Source organism: Diorhabda sublineata, chromosome 2 (assembly GCF_026230105.1).
Source record: "Diorhabda sublineata isolate icDioSubl1.1 chromosome 2, icDioSubl1.1, whole genome shotgun sequence".
Classification (NCBI taxonomy): Eukaryota; Metazoa; Arthropoda; class Insecta; order Coleoptera; family Chrysomelidae; genus Diorhabda; species Diorhabda sublineata.
In genome coordinates, this window is record NC_079475.1 from 11,072,509 (window position 1) to 11,086,891 (window position 14,383).

General features: G+C 36.3%; 1 protein-coding gene across 2 annotated transcripts in view; it reads right to left on the reverse strand.

Annotated features, from left to right (window-relative positions):
- LOC130452966 (beta-arrestin-1) overlaps window positions 1-14,383 on the reverse strand; it is a 40,454-nt gene that overhangs the window by 25,159 nt on the left and 912 nt on the right. Inside the window, exon 1 of one of the 2 annotated variants that reach the window (XM_056792517.1) lies at window positions 11,706-11,890. The exons of the other annotated variant lie outside the window; for it this stretch is intronic. The gene's annotated coding sequence lies outside the window, so the exon portion shown is untranslated. Of the gene's footprint in view, window positions 1-11,705; window positions 11,891-14,383 lie in introns of those variants that run through there. 2 annotated transcript variants of the gene reach the window in all.

Consider the following 14,383-nt stretch of genomic DNA (forward strand, 5'->3'; position numbering starts at 1 on the left):
CCTCGTTTTGGAGAAGTGCAAGTGCAACTACAACTTACAGAAGTTCAAGATTAATAAACACAGGCATCTTCACACGGCAGGCACCCCTTGAGTGGTGGTGTTTTCACTTTACATAAAAAAACTTTGAGCCAAACAGGCCTGCTACTGATCCCGAAGAATTGAGGTTATAACCCAAAGATCCTACTGTTTACATGAATAGTGAGATTAATCACATATGGGCCTGTGGACTGGGGGACTAGAGCTAGTTCTAAATACGGTTTTCCGCAAATGAAACTGCAAGATTCAAGGCTTTAAATGTCAAACACTTAACGTGTTTTGGTCACCAAGGCACGTCTTTTCCGAACACTACAACCTACAGAAATTCAAGATTAATATCTACAGGCATCTCCATACGGCAGACTCCAGTGAAGGAGGTATTTTCGCTTTACATAAAAAAACTTTGAGCCAAACAGGCCTGCTACTGATCCCAAAGATTTGAGGTTATAGCCCAAAGATCCTACTGTTTACATGAATAGTGAGATTAATCACATATGGGCCTGTGGACTGGGGCACTAGCAATAGTTATAAATACGCTTTTCCGCAAGTGAAACTTCAAGGTTTAAGGATTTAAATGTCAAAATTTCGAAGTGTAATTCTTGAATTTTGGTCATGGCGATCACAGAAGTGTGAGAAAGTGCGTTGTCTTGATGAGAAAACACTATCTTACTTAACGTGTTTTGGTCAAAAAATTTCTTGGACAGAGAAAAAACTTCACCCAAGACAATCGCGTGTGCACAGCGCCCGAAAGGCATTTTTAAAATTTCATTTTAGCCCGCGCTTAAAGGTTACCCACCCTTGGTATGATGGTTATTATTCATTCGGATGATTAGAGCACTCGCCTGCTGCTCGTGGTATATATATTGATTCTTCAATATATATACCAGATATAAAAAAATATATAGTGCAAGACGAAACTTCTATCCACGTTAAACCTATAAATAAGTAATTCGAGTTTAGGCTGGACGGTAGCGGCCCCCTACTAAAGTCTTAAATTTTTTTAACAGTGAAGCTAATCTGTAATGTCGATTCTACGCACGCGATCGCTCAAGGAAGGGCAATGGTGACGTAAGTTTTAGGAAGGGCAACAATGATGGCGTATTCAGAAATTGATTACAATATAAATAATATAGCAGAAAGTTCCCTTCTCTTTGAGGTTTTTATTGTGGTTAATCTAATCATTTACTATTTTCGAGGCCGTAATATTATTCAACGCACTAACTAATACAAACAAAACTTGCTCAAATCATAAAATGACCTAATAGGATTATTTAGAATTAATAATTGACCAGATACAGATGATTTTCAAGCATATAAAAAACTTATAATAAATAACTAAACTGATTATAGTCTATTTTCATGCATGAGACCAAAACTTGTACGGCCATTAAATATTATTACAGAATAATGTGAAATTTCCTAAAATTTTCATAGATGGGTTGGAGGAAATCTTCATGAAGACCTAGGGAAGTTGTCCCTAGTTGTGGATTCATCCAGAGATATCGCGTTCCCTTCTGGATAAGCCTGAACGATCTTTCCGTCTCTTTGAGGCCACCGTCTGAGTGCCTACAGTTAAAAACTTCCACCTTTGACCGTTTCTAACCCATGGTTTGTGGCTGTTTGCGTTATTTATTATTATTTTTTATATATATTGTTGTCTATAACTTAATACCTTGCGGTTTTTTTCAAAATTTATTCAACGTTTATTTAAGAAAAACATGTGCAATAGTATTATTCAAAGTATTGTCCATCTGAAGCCATGACTTTTCCCATCTTTCTGGCAATTTGTGGATCCCATCCCAAAAAACTTGGCAGCCAAGAATGAATTAAGCTAATTTTTGATATCTTGCTCTTTTGTGAACCGTATTCCAGTGATGTCGTTCTGCATCGACCGGAACAAATGATAGTCAGAAGAGGCAAGGTCTGGGCTATAAGGCGAGTGAGGTAAAACTTCCCATCCACTGTTTTCCAAATAGTTCTTAACCGGAATAGGAACGTGAGGCCGAGCGTTGTCATGATAGAAAACAATTGTCTCGTGTCTGGTCGCATATTCCATGCGTTTTTCGGCTACTGCTCTCTTCAAACGGATTAATTGTGTTCGGTAGCGTTCTCCATTGATGGTTTCACCCGGATTTAGCAGCTCATAATACAGAACCCCCTTTTGATCTCACCAAATAGAGAGCATTACCTTCGCGCCATCGATATTCGGCTTTGCCATTCAATTGGCTGGTTTGCCGAATTTCACATATGATTTTTTGCGCTTGTGGTTGTCGTAATGTATCCATTTTCCTTCACCAGTAACAATCCGATGCAAAAATGACTTCCTTCTATGGCGTTCCAGCATCATTTCGGAAATACAAAACCGCCTTTCGACGTCTCTTGGTTTGAGTTAATGTGGAGCCCAATTTCCTTGCTTTTGAATATATCCAGCTGCTTTTAAACGTTTTGAAATGGCTGCTTGAGTGACACCGAAAAATTCTGCGAACTCTTCTTGTGTTTGGCAACAATCTTCATCGAGTAATACTTCCAGTTCTTCATCTTCAAACTTTTTTTGGCTGCCCAGGACGTTCATCGTCTTCCAAGCCAAAATCAGCACTTTTAAATCGTGTAAACCATTTTTGCAACGTTCGCTCAGTTAAAGCATGTTCACCATAAACTTCCACAAAAATACGATGACTTTCGGCAGTATTTTTCTTCATATTAAAGTAATGAAGAAGAACTCTCCGCAAAAATACTTTTTCAGGAACAAAGTTCGACATATTTGAGTGAAAAAAAATTATTGTTGTTAACGCTTCATATACTGAAAATACGTACAATAACAGTAGCTTTACAGCTCAGGTTCGGAATATTAGAATGATGTAATATTATACAAATTACGCCATCTCTTATCAAACCGCACGAATTAAGTTATTTTTTCCCAATTACTCTGTTCTCGTTCATTTTCTCTCATGCGTCCTTACAACCGGCTCAATCATCAATCCATTCAACAGTACACTGAGTCTTGCCCTTGCATTCTTAAACCTCATACACCGGAGCACGGCGTGTTTTACATCTTTCGTATCCCCAATACCTACAGCTCTTGTTTTCTCTTTTGCCTAAACGTTTAAAAACTCCAAAACTCCCGTTGTATGTAAGGAACTGGGTAATATAGCAGTTAGTCCTTCTGGATCCACAGTTTTCCCATAATCTAACGTCATCAATCAGAATTTTTGTCCTTGTCTCACTATGCAACATTCTCTGCCATTCATTCATCATTTCCATTCTTATTGCTTTTCGTACTTCAGGAAGGTGTCTTTGTCTGTTGTTCTTTCCTCGACCAGCAGATGTGTAGGAACTGTTCAGGTCACAACCTTACACTAGCAGATCTTTTCCTTTGCCCGATTCTCTATCTCGGATCTCATCACTTCTTCCCATACATAATAGCACCTGGGGCCTCCTACGTTCGAGAGGATTTTGTCCAGCGTGGCGACCCTACTTGGGGCCTGCCTCAGACTCTCTCTTTCTTATTAGGTGAAAACATAATGAAAGAGGTGATTCGTCTATGGTTTACGAATGCTTCATCATTTTATTACTTTCTTATTCCATAAAAGTAGACTATGAAGCCCCGCAATACTATTAGCAGAGATTGAAAATATTTGGAACCCAAAATGTTTAAAAATATTGATTAATATGGCAAAACAAAAAAAAACAATCCCTATACAATCGAAGGCCACGGCTACACTGGTTTGTCTACAGACACGGTACACATCGCATGCGAAAGAATAGGCTTCAGGCTAAAATCTGACAATGTTAAACTTTGGCGCATACGTACTTTTTCTATAGCAGTCTCGTTACTTAATAATCACATCTCGTCAGTGAGTTTGAAAACAGAGGAATAAAAATTAATATGTCCACATTTTATGGTGATAAAACGTCATTTACTCTTTAACTATTTTTTCACACTTTGATTATATGTAACACTGTTTAGGTATCCATGACAATAGATTTTAACTTTATTCAATAGAGGATTTTTTAGCTAATTATTAAAAAGAATGCGTTCCTGACAAACTTTCTATTACATTTCTGTACATAGATTTCAAATTATACTTTTTCATCGTCATCATCATTCTTAATGACAAAAATATCATTTTTAATTATTGTTAAATAAAATTTTATACTCAATTTTGTTCTTAAATCAAATAACATTTTGTAATTACTGATTAGAATTCGACACAATAAATATATCAACATCCTAGATAAGCATTCAATGGTTTTTAACTGATGAAAAACAGGAAACAGGAAACAAGAATGTTTTTTTGATACTAATTTTGCCGTAGAATTTAAACAATATTTTTTAGCTTATCACAATAAATCAATTGGAAAGTTGGGATCAATGTAACTGATTAAAACTTTACCTACGTGTACAGACAAAAAATTTGATTCGGAAATAGCACGATTTATATGACCCAGGAGGTAAACCCCAATACAACATCATACCTCATACATTTAAATCAATTTTGATAGATCATTTTTACGTCGAGAACCATGAGAGAAACTGTAAAAGTTATCCAGAAATCACCCCGTCCCGTGCAATGATTTTCAAGTAGTTATCTGCTTTGAACAGTCGTCATATGTTGCTGAACGTTGAAATCAGCATTTACTGTAGTAATCATACTTCAGAAGTGGTAAATAAAATTATGTGAGATATTTCAACAGAACAGGCTAACTGCTTAATGCTAATAAAATCTCACTTGCATTAAAAATTCAATCTATGAATATAAGGAGCAAAACGAGTGAAGAAGAACTTAGAGGTCAAAGGACTTTATTGGATGGGGAATGGATAAAGTATTTGGGTGAAAAGATCCTTATTAAGCTGAGAAGGAACGAAAAGGAAAAAAGGGGGTCGTCGAAAAAAATGGATAGAAGCATGTAGAAAAGATCTAGGAATAGAGAACTGGAGTGAAGCACCCAAAAATCAATTACGGAAAGTAGTATAGCGACTCCAAGTCTTTGGACTCGTTTAGCTTCTGCTCTCTTCCGAAAATCCTTCTTAGTACCTTTCTCCACGAAAAAAGTAGATAGAAGCATGTAGAAAAGATCTAGGAATAGAGAACTGGCGTGAAGCACCCAAAAATGAATTACGGAAAGTAGTATAGCGACTCCAAGTCTTGGGAACTCGTTTAGTTTCTGCTCTCTTCCGAAAATCCTTCTTAGTACCTTTCTCCACGAAAAAAGTAGATAGAAGCATGTAGAAAAGATCTAGGAATAGAGAACTGGCGTGAAGCACCCAAAAATCAATTACGGAAAGTAGTATAGCGACTCCAAGTCTTTGGACTCGTTTAGCTTCTGCTCTCTTCCGAAAATCCTTCTTAGTACCTTTCTCCACGAAAAAAGTAGATAGAAGCATGTAGAAAAGATCTAGGAATAGAGAACTGGCGTGAAGCACCCAAAAATGAATTACGGAAAGTAGTATAACGACTCCAAGTCTTTGGACTCGTTTAGTTTCTGCTCTCTTCCGAAAATCTTTCTTAGTACCTTTCTCCACGAAAAAAGTAGATAGAAGCATGTAGAAAAGATCTAGGAATAGAGAACTGGCGTGAAGCACCCAAAAATGAATTACGGAAAGTAGTATAACGACTCCAAGTCTTTGGACTCGTTTAGCTTCTGCTCTCTTCCGAAAATCCTTCTTAGTACCTTTCTCCACGAAAAAAGTAGATAGAAGCATGTAGAAAAGATCTAGGAATAGAGAACTGGCGTGAAGCACCCAAAAATGAATTACGGAAAGTAGTATAGCGACTCCAAGTCTTGGGAACTTGTTTAGTTTCTGCTCTCTTCCGAAAATCCTTCTTAGTACCTTTCTCCACGAAAAAAGTAGATAGAAGCATGTAGAAAAGATCTAGGAATAGAGAACTGGCGTGAAGCACCCAAAAATGAATTACGGAAAGTAGTATAACGACTCCAAGTCTTTGGACTCGTTTAGTTTCTGCTCTCTTCCGAAAATCTTTCTTAGTACCTTTCTCCACGAAAAAAGTAGATAGAAGCATGTAGAAAAGATCTAGGAATAGAGAACTGGCGTGAAGCACCCAAAAATGAATTACGGAAAGTAGTATAGCGACTCCAAGTCTTTGGACTCGTTTAGCTTCTGCTCTCTTCCGAAAATCCTTCTTAGTACCTTTCTCCACGAAAAAAGTAGATAGAAGCATGTAGAAAAGATCTAGGAATAGAGAACTGGCGTGAAGCACCCAAAAATCAATTACGGAAAGTAGTATAGCGACTCCAAGTCTTTGGACTCGTTTAGCTTCTGCTCTCTTCCGAAAATCCTTCTTAGTACCTTTCTCCACGAAAAAAGTAGATAGAAGCATGTAGAAAAGATCTAGGAATAGAGAACTGGCGTGAAGCACCCAAAAATGAATTACGGAAAGTAGTATAACGACTCCAAGTCTTTGGACTCGTTTAGTTTCTGCTCTCTTCCGAAAATCTTTCTTAGTACCTTTCTCCACGAAAAAAGTAGATAGAAGCATGTAGAAAAGATCTAGGAATAGAGAACTGGCGTGAAGCACCCAAAAATGAATTACGGAAAGTAGTATAGCGACTCCAAGTCTTTGGACTCGTTTAGCTTCTGCTCTCTTCCGAAAATCCTTCTTAGTACCTTTCTCCACGAAAAAAGTAGATAGAAGCATGTAGAAAAGATCTAGGAATAGAGAACTGGCGTGAAGCACCCAAAAATGAATTACGGAAAGTAGTATAACGACTCCAAGTCTTTGGACTCGTTTAGCTTCTGCTCTCTTCCGAAAATCCTTCTTAGTACCTTTCTCCACGAAAAAAGTAGATAGAAGCATGTAGAAAAGATCTAGGAATAGAGAACTGGCGTGAAGCACCCAAAAATGAATTACGGAAAGTAGTATAGCGACTCCAAGTCTTGGGAACTTGTTTAGTTTCTGCTCTCTTCCGAAAATCCTTCTTAGTACCTTTCTCCACGAAAAAAGTAGATAGAAGCATGTAGAAAAGATCTAGGAATAGAGAACTGGCGTGAAGCACCCAAAAATGAATTACGGAAAGTAGTATAACGACTCCAAGTCTTTGGACTCGTTTAGTTTCTGCTCTCTTCCGAAAATCTTTCTTAGTACCTTTCTCCACGAAAAAAGTAGATAGAAGCATGTAGAAAAGATCTAGGAATAGAGAACTGGCGTGAAGCACCCAAAAATGAATTACGGAAAGTAGTATAACGACTCCAAGTCTTTGGACTCGTTTAGTTTCTGCTCTCTTCCGAAAATCTTTCTTAGTACCTTTCTCCACGAAAAAAGTAGATAGAAGCATGTAGAAAAGATCTAGGAATAGAGAACTGGCGTGAAGCACCCAAAAATGAATTACGGAAAGTAGTATAGCGACTCCAAGTCTTTGGACTCGTTTAGTTTCTGCTCTCTTCCGAAAATCTTTCTTAGTACCTTTCTCCACGAAAAAAGTAGATAGAAGCATGTAGAAAAGATCTAGGAATAGAGAACTGGCGTGAAGCACCCAAAAATGAATTACGGAAAGTAGTATAGCGACTCCAAGTCTTTGGACTCGTTTAGTTTCTGCTCTCTTCCGAAAATCTTTCTTAGTACCTTTCTCCACGAAAAAAGTAGATAGAAGCATGTAGAAAAGATCTAGGAATAGAGAACTGGCGTGAAGCACCCAAAAATGAATTACGGAAAGTAGTATAACGACTCCAAGTCTTTGGACTCGTTTAGTTTCTGCTCTCTTCCGAAAATCTTTCTTAGTACCTTTCTCCACGAAAAAAGTAGATAGAAGCATGTAGAAAAGATCTAGGAATAGAGAACTGGCGTGAAGCACCCAAAAATGAATTACGGAAAGTAGTATAGCGACTCCAAGTCTTTGGACTCGTTTAGCTTCTGCTCTCTTCCGAAAATCCTTCTTAGTACCTTTCTCCACGAAAAAAGTAGATAGAAGCATGTAGAAAAGATCTAGGAATAGAGAACTGGCGTGAAGCACCCAAAAATGAATTACGGAAAGTAGTATAACGACTCCAAGTCTTTGGACTCGTTTAGCTTCTGCTCTCTTCCGAAAATCCTTCTTAGTACCTTTCTCCACGAAAAAAGTAGATAGAAGCATGTAGAAAAGATCTAGGAATAGAGAACTGGCGTGAAGCACCCAAAAATGAATTACGGAAAGTAGTATAGCGACTCCAAGTCTTGGGAACTTGTTTAGTTTCTGCTCTCTTCCGAAAATCCTTCTTAGTACCTTTCTCCACGAAAAAAGTAGATAGAAGCATGTAGAAAAGATCTAGGAATAGAGAACTGGCGTGAAGCACCCAAAAATGAATTACGGAAAGTAGTATAACGACTCCAAGTCTTTGGACTCGTTTAGTTTCTGCTCTCTTCCGAAAATCCTTCTTAGTACCTTTCTCCACGAAAAAAGTAGATAGAAGCATGTAGAAAAGATCTAGGAATAGAGAACTGGCGTGAAGCACCCAAAAATGAATTACGGAAAGTAGTATAGCGACTCCAAGTCTTTGGACTCGTTTAGTTTCTGCTCTCTTCCGAAAATCCTTCTTAGTACCTTTCTCCACGAAAAAAGTAGATAGAAGCATGTAGAAAAGATCTAGGAATAGAGAACTGGCGTGAAGCACCCAAAAATGAATTACGGAAAGTAGTATAACGACTCCAAGTCTTTGGACTCGTTTAGTTTCTGCTCTCTTCCGAAAATCCTTCTTAGTACCTTTCTCCACGAAAAAAGTAGATAGAAGCATGTAGAAAAGATCTAGGAATAGAGAACTGGCGTGAAGCACCCAAAAATGAATTACGGAAAGTAGTATAGCGACTCCAAGTCTTGGGAACTTGTTTAGTTTCTGCTCTCTTCCGAAAATCCTTCTTAGTACCTTTCTCCACGAAAAAAGTAGATAGAAGCATGTAGAAAAGATCTAGGAATAGAGAACTGGCGTGAAGCACCCAAAAATGAATTACGGAAAGTAGTATAACGACTCCAAGTCTTTGGACTCGTTTAGTTTCTGCTCTCTTCCGAAAATCTTTCTTAGTACCTTTCTCCACGAAAAAAGTAGATAGAAGCATGTAGAAAAGATCTAGGAATAGAGAACTGGCGTGAAGCACCCAAAAATGAATTACGGAAAGTAGTATAGCGACTCCAAGTCTTTGGACTCGTTTAGCTTCTGCTCTCTTCCGAAAATCCTTCTTAGTACCTTTCTCCACGAAAAAAGTAGATAGAAGCATGTAGAAAAGATCTAGGAATAGAGAACTGGCGTGAAGCACCCAAAAATGAATTACGGAAAGTAGTATAACGACTCCAAGTCTTTGGACTCGTTTAGCTTCTGCTCTCTTCCGAAAATCCTTCTTAGTACCTTTCTCCACGAAAAAAGTAGATAGAAGCATGTAGAAAAGATCTAGGAATAGAGAACTGGCGTGAAGCACCCAAAAATGAATTACGGAAAGTAGTATAACGACTCCAAGTCTTTGGACTCGTTTAGCTTCTGCTCTCTTCCGAAAATCCTTCTTAGTACCTTTCTCCACGAAAAAAGTAGATAGAAGCATGTAGAAAAGATCTAGGAATAGAGAACTGGCGTGAAGCACCCAAAAATGAATTACGGAAAGTAGTATAACGACTCCAAGTCTTGGGAACTCGTTTAGCTTCTACTCTCTTCCAAAAATTCTTCTTAGTACCTTTCTCTCCCATAGGTTCATTTTATTTTCTCTTGTTTTGTTAATGGTCCAATACCCAGTGCCATACAGCTCTGTATTTTGATATTAATAATCCTCCTGGGGCTCCAAACGTTTTGTTCCCTCTCGATAGTCTTCTGTCGATTTCCCTGGTGTTATCTCCATCGTTTGTCACTATCAATCCCAGATTTTCGAACTCCTGGACTTTATCAAATCACTTTTAATTCATGGAAGTTATTGAAATCCCTTCCCATCTCCATATATTTGGTCTTTTGTTTTTTTATACGTATTCCATAATCTTTTGCTTTCTTTTCAAAGATTCTAAACACTTTTTCTAGATTTTTTTTTCGATCACAGCATCTACGTAGGCAAGGGATTGTGTTTTATTGTCGCAAATCATCTCCTAGGTTCGTATGCCATTACTTTTCAGTAGTAATTTCTAATAAAAGGTTGAAGAGCACTGTTGATAGTAGGCTCCTTGCTTTGGACTTTTCCGATTGGCTTCCTTCGTCAACTACTCAATTATCTACAAATTTAATATTGTAGCATAGTCTCACCCTTTCAGTTTTTTTTAACAAAAAATTTAGAGTGTTTGAAGAAGAAAAAGTTTTTTCTTTTTGTTGAGAGTATTTCAAACTCCATTCTATAAGGATGGATCATAGATAAGTAGTTAATACAATGAGAGTTCTAGAGCAGATGGACAATTTGTGGCCACATCCGGTGAAGAAGTAATAAAGCTTCTGGAGACTATCACAAGAAAATATTTTTTAAAAATTAATTTTTTGAGAGAGCGCGGATTCGAACTACGACAAATATTTGATATAGTAGTAAGTTTAGTTGATCAAAAAATCGTTTTTCTATGATTTCAATTTTCAATTATGTAAATTCTTTTTATGAAGGTAGGAGTGAAATAGCTTGGAAAGTAAACAAAACACAGCAACTTTTGTACGAGAGTTGCTACTTAAGTTTTAAGATATGGCAACACTGATATAAATATGTCAAATCTGTTCAACATTTTTAATGGTGAACGTAATCAGACCGTGTTGTCATACGAGTGCTATTTGATTTGTTTAAAGATACTTGAAACGTTTATCTTGGTAAAAAAATGGAATTAAATCACAAAAACTCGAGCTGGTTTTTCGAATTTAATCGAGGTCGCACTTAGATACAGGATGAATTTCGAAACGGTCATCCAAAATCGGCTGTTGTTCCAAAAACCATCGATGTTGTGCGTAACATGATATTGCAAGATCGTCATGTGACATACCTAAGATTGATGCATACTTGGGCATTAGTTCCACTCGCATACAATCAATTTTGCATGAACATTTGACTGTTAAAAAGATTTGTTCGCGTTGGTCACCGCGTAATTTGACCAAATGTCAAAAAAAGCTCGTGTCGATTGGTGCAAAGAAATTCAGCGATGTTTCAAAAGATGGTGACAGGCGACGAATCATGGATCTACGCATATGAACCGAAATTAAACAACAATCGATTATAGGGGTCTTTCAAGTCGAGCCAAATTGAACTAAAGTTGTTTGCACATGAAGCACTTGGAAGCAAATGGTAGTTTTTTGGGAAAAACTGGATCTGATGGCACCGTTCCATTAGAGGAACAAAGAACGGTCAATTCTGAATGGCACACCAGCATTTGTTTACCAAAATTGTTGGAATATATCAGGGAAACCAATCGCAGAAGACGAATTATTCTTCACCACGACAAGCCGAACTCTTTTACGTCAGTTCAAAAAAAAACATTTTTGAACAGTTAAATCATCGTATTGAGGTTGATCCATTCAAATCACATGTTGTGGAGGTACCCCAATCGGAATGCAAAGTGTATTGATCTCAATGGAGAATATTTTGAAAAAGAATAAAGCCGTATCGAATTATTTTGTCTATCTCAAAAGTAGTGTCTAAGCAGTAACATTCGAATAAACTGTTTTTCAAGTTTTTTGTATTATAAATTTAAAAAATTTTATATTTCTTTTAATTCGAAATAATTTCAACAAAACATACCTTTTGGTTTCCATAACAGCCATATATTATAAAAATACACCAATTCCGTACAACAATAAACTGTCTATTTCACTGGGAAATGTAAACATTAAATAAACTTGTCAGTTTTAACATAAACCAAACACTCAACTACAGAAAATGCCCAATGATAAGAGTGCATTTTGTAACTTCCCTCTCCTTATTTAAATAGGCCGGTTTTTGATCATCAAATTATGAAAACAATAGTCGCATTTAACTGAGGAAACCGTTGTGCAACTGTTGTAAAACCCTAGCGGATTCGTTCGGTGACACATATGTCACAAACTCATCTTCAGCTTTGAATTTGAGCGACTGTCTTTTGTGATCAAAGGTCAAGTTGTAATCTTGCAAGAAAAATGATTGAATTCGTTTAGGGAGAGAAGAAAGTCCCATAAAAATAACCAATTTAGCCTAGCGGAATCTTTCGCTGGCGCATACCCTTAGCGGTGGATTTAAAAACAATATTGTTCACATGAAGTTTTGAAATTTTTAGAGTAATTTAATAAAAACTGAAATATAGTATTATAAATGAACGCCTCTATATGAACAATTGACAAACGCTTTGTAAAACATGCCTGAAACAATATCCTTTTACAATTTTTTGCCGTGAAAATGATCAAAATTTTAGACGCAACCTTTCAGAGGACAGTGGAGGCTGCAAAATAAATAACCTACTGGAGACAAATCGCTACAAACTCAACACTATCTGGAGCGGACGCCATATTTGGGAGCGCTTTCATTTTGTACTAGGTAACAGAGAGGTAGCAGAGCTGAAACGTGAGGAAAGTGCACAAAAACTGAGACAGAACAAGAAATTTGTCAAATTAACTGTGTTCTATGATCAAACTTTGAGTTGTAGCCTTCTTAGAAGAAAATTATTGAATTCTGTCAAGAGGAAGAGGAAAATTAATTGGAGCTCTATGGATTAATGTTTTGAATTATAATTTCCGTTTTTATATACATACAAAAGTGAGTGACTGCTGAATACACATCGTAATTTTAAAGAAAAAAATAACTAGACGAAGTACCACCGCGTAATAAACTCTCGTTAAGTTTAATAAAAATAATTTCGCTTCAATACAATAAACAACCAACAAACAATATGTAAAGACAACTATGTAAAGAATGTCACATAAAAAAAAATAAAAAAGATACCTACATCACCAATAGTTTAAAGTGATAAATATAAATATCTACAAGTATGAAATTGACACACGTGTAATTTAAATATACAAACTAGTATGTTTAAAACTGATATAAGAGCAGTTTCATACCTTTCGGATGTTGATAAAGAAAACTACATTTGATGTTTGGTAAATATGAAGAAAGGAGAATTTTTTTAATAATCATTTGTTCTAATTTCAGGTATTTTATTTACGAAAATCACTTCAAAAGATCTAAAATCTTCACGAAAACATATAAAAACATCTAAGAACTAAGCTAAAGAAAGAAGAAATTCAAATGTTAATTAATTTTTAAGCCGAATAACAATTAGAGAAAGCAAAGAAAAGTTACGTAAATATTATACTATAAATGATCCATGCCTTGGAACGGTTTCTAAATGGTTTGTTGCTTTTAAAAATGAACATAGGAACCTCTGAAAGCTAATCTTTTGCTCTCATAATTAAAAACTAACTATAGATTTCAAAATATCAACGATTTGCGAACAGGCGCGCAACGAATTCGTCGCGAACACGCTGCGAGAACATCACGGACGTGTGGCAGATACGCAACTTTTGAATCTGGTAAAATATCCTGGATAATTAGGAGCATAGCTACTAGACATATGTTTGTATTTTTTCCAAACTCCAAACGATCTCCATTTTGGCATCCATGTTATAGTGTGGATGAATTGATTTTAATTCTTCAACCAAGACAACACAAAGTTGTACTCGGCTTTACTTTTTATGTCTTTATTCATCCTCTCGTCCATCCTTTACATTCACTTTTTAATCATTTTATCCATGCCTTTTTTTTAATTACAATCAGTTAATTCTTTGCTCACTGAAGTGAGGCCGGACGTACGTGTTGATGTTTGTACGCGACAGTACAAAATGGCGTCCACGCTGCTATTCGTACCGCATATGCATCGAATTCGCTGCATGTGCGCGGCGTGATCGTTGCGCGCTCGCTCCGCTTTGAAGACGCTCGCAATCCGCTAGTCCGATAATTTTGGACAAGGTTTAAGTTTCATCCGTAGATTATAAAATGTATATGTCTCAACTGGTATTCTGATTAATTAATTCTAGTTGAGGGTAAAAATTTAATACTCTTCGACTCCCCTTTCACAACAACAACCTTTTTTATCGGAATCATCATAAATATTATCTTATAAAATGAAAAAATTAAATTATACAAAATAAACCAAAATCACCAAAGTGATTTTTTTTCAAAATATTCCACTTATTTCCATATTTGCATTTAAAGACATAAGTATACTAAGCATGAAAGATCAATATCTTTAAATTTACAAAAAATCTAAGCTAAAATTTGATTCTTTGTTCCTTTTAAAGTATTTTTTTCTAAATTTAATGGTTGTTCTCAATATTCTAAATACAATTATTTTGGATATTCCACATATGGATGCTAATGAGAAAAACCCAAATGAAAAAAGGATTTTAAATAAAAAAACTAAACATAAAATATATTTTGGCTAAAAC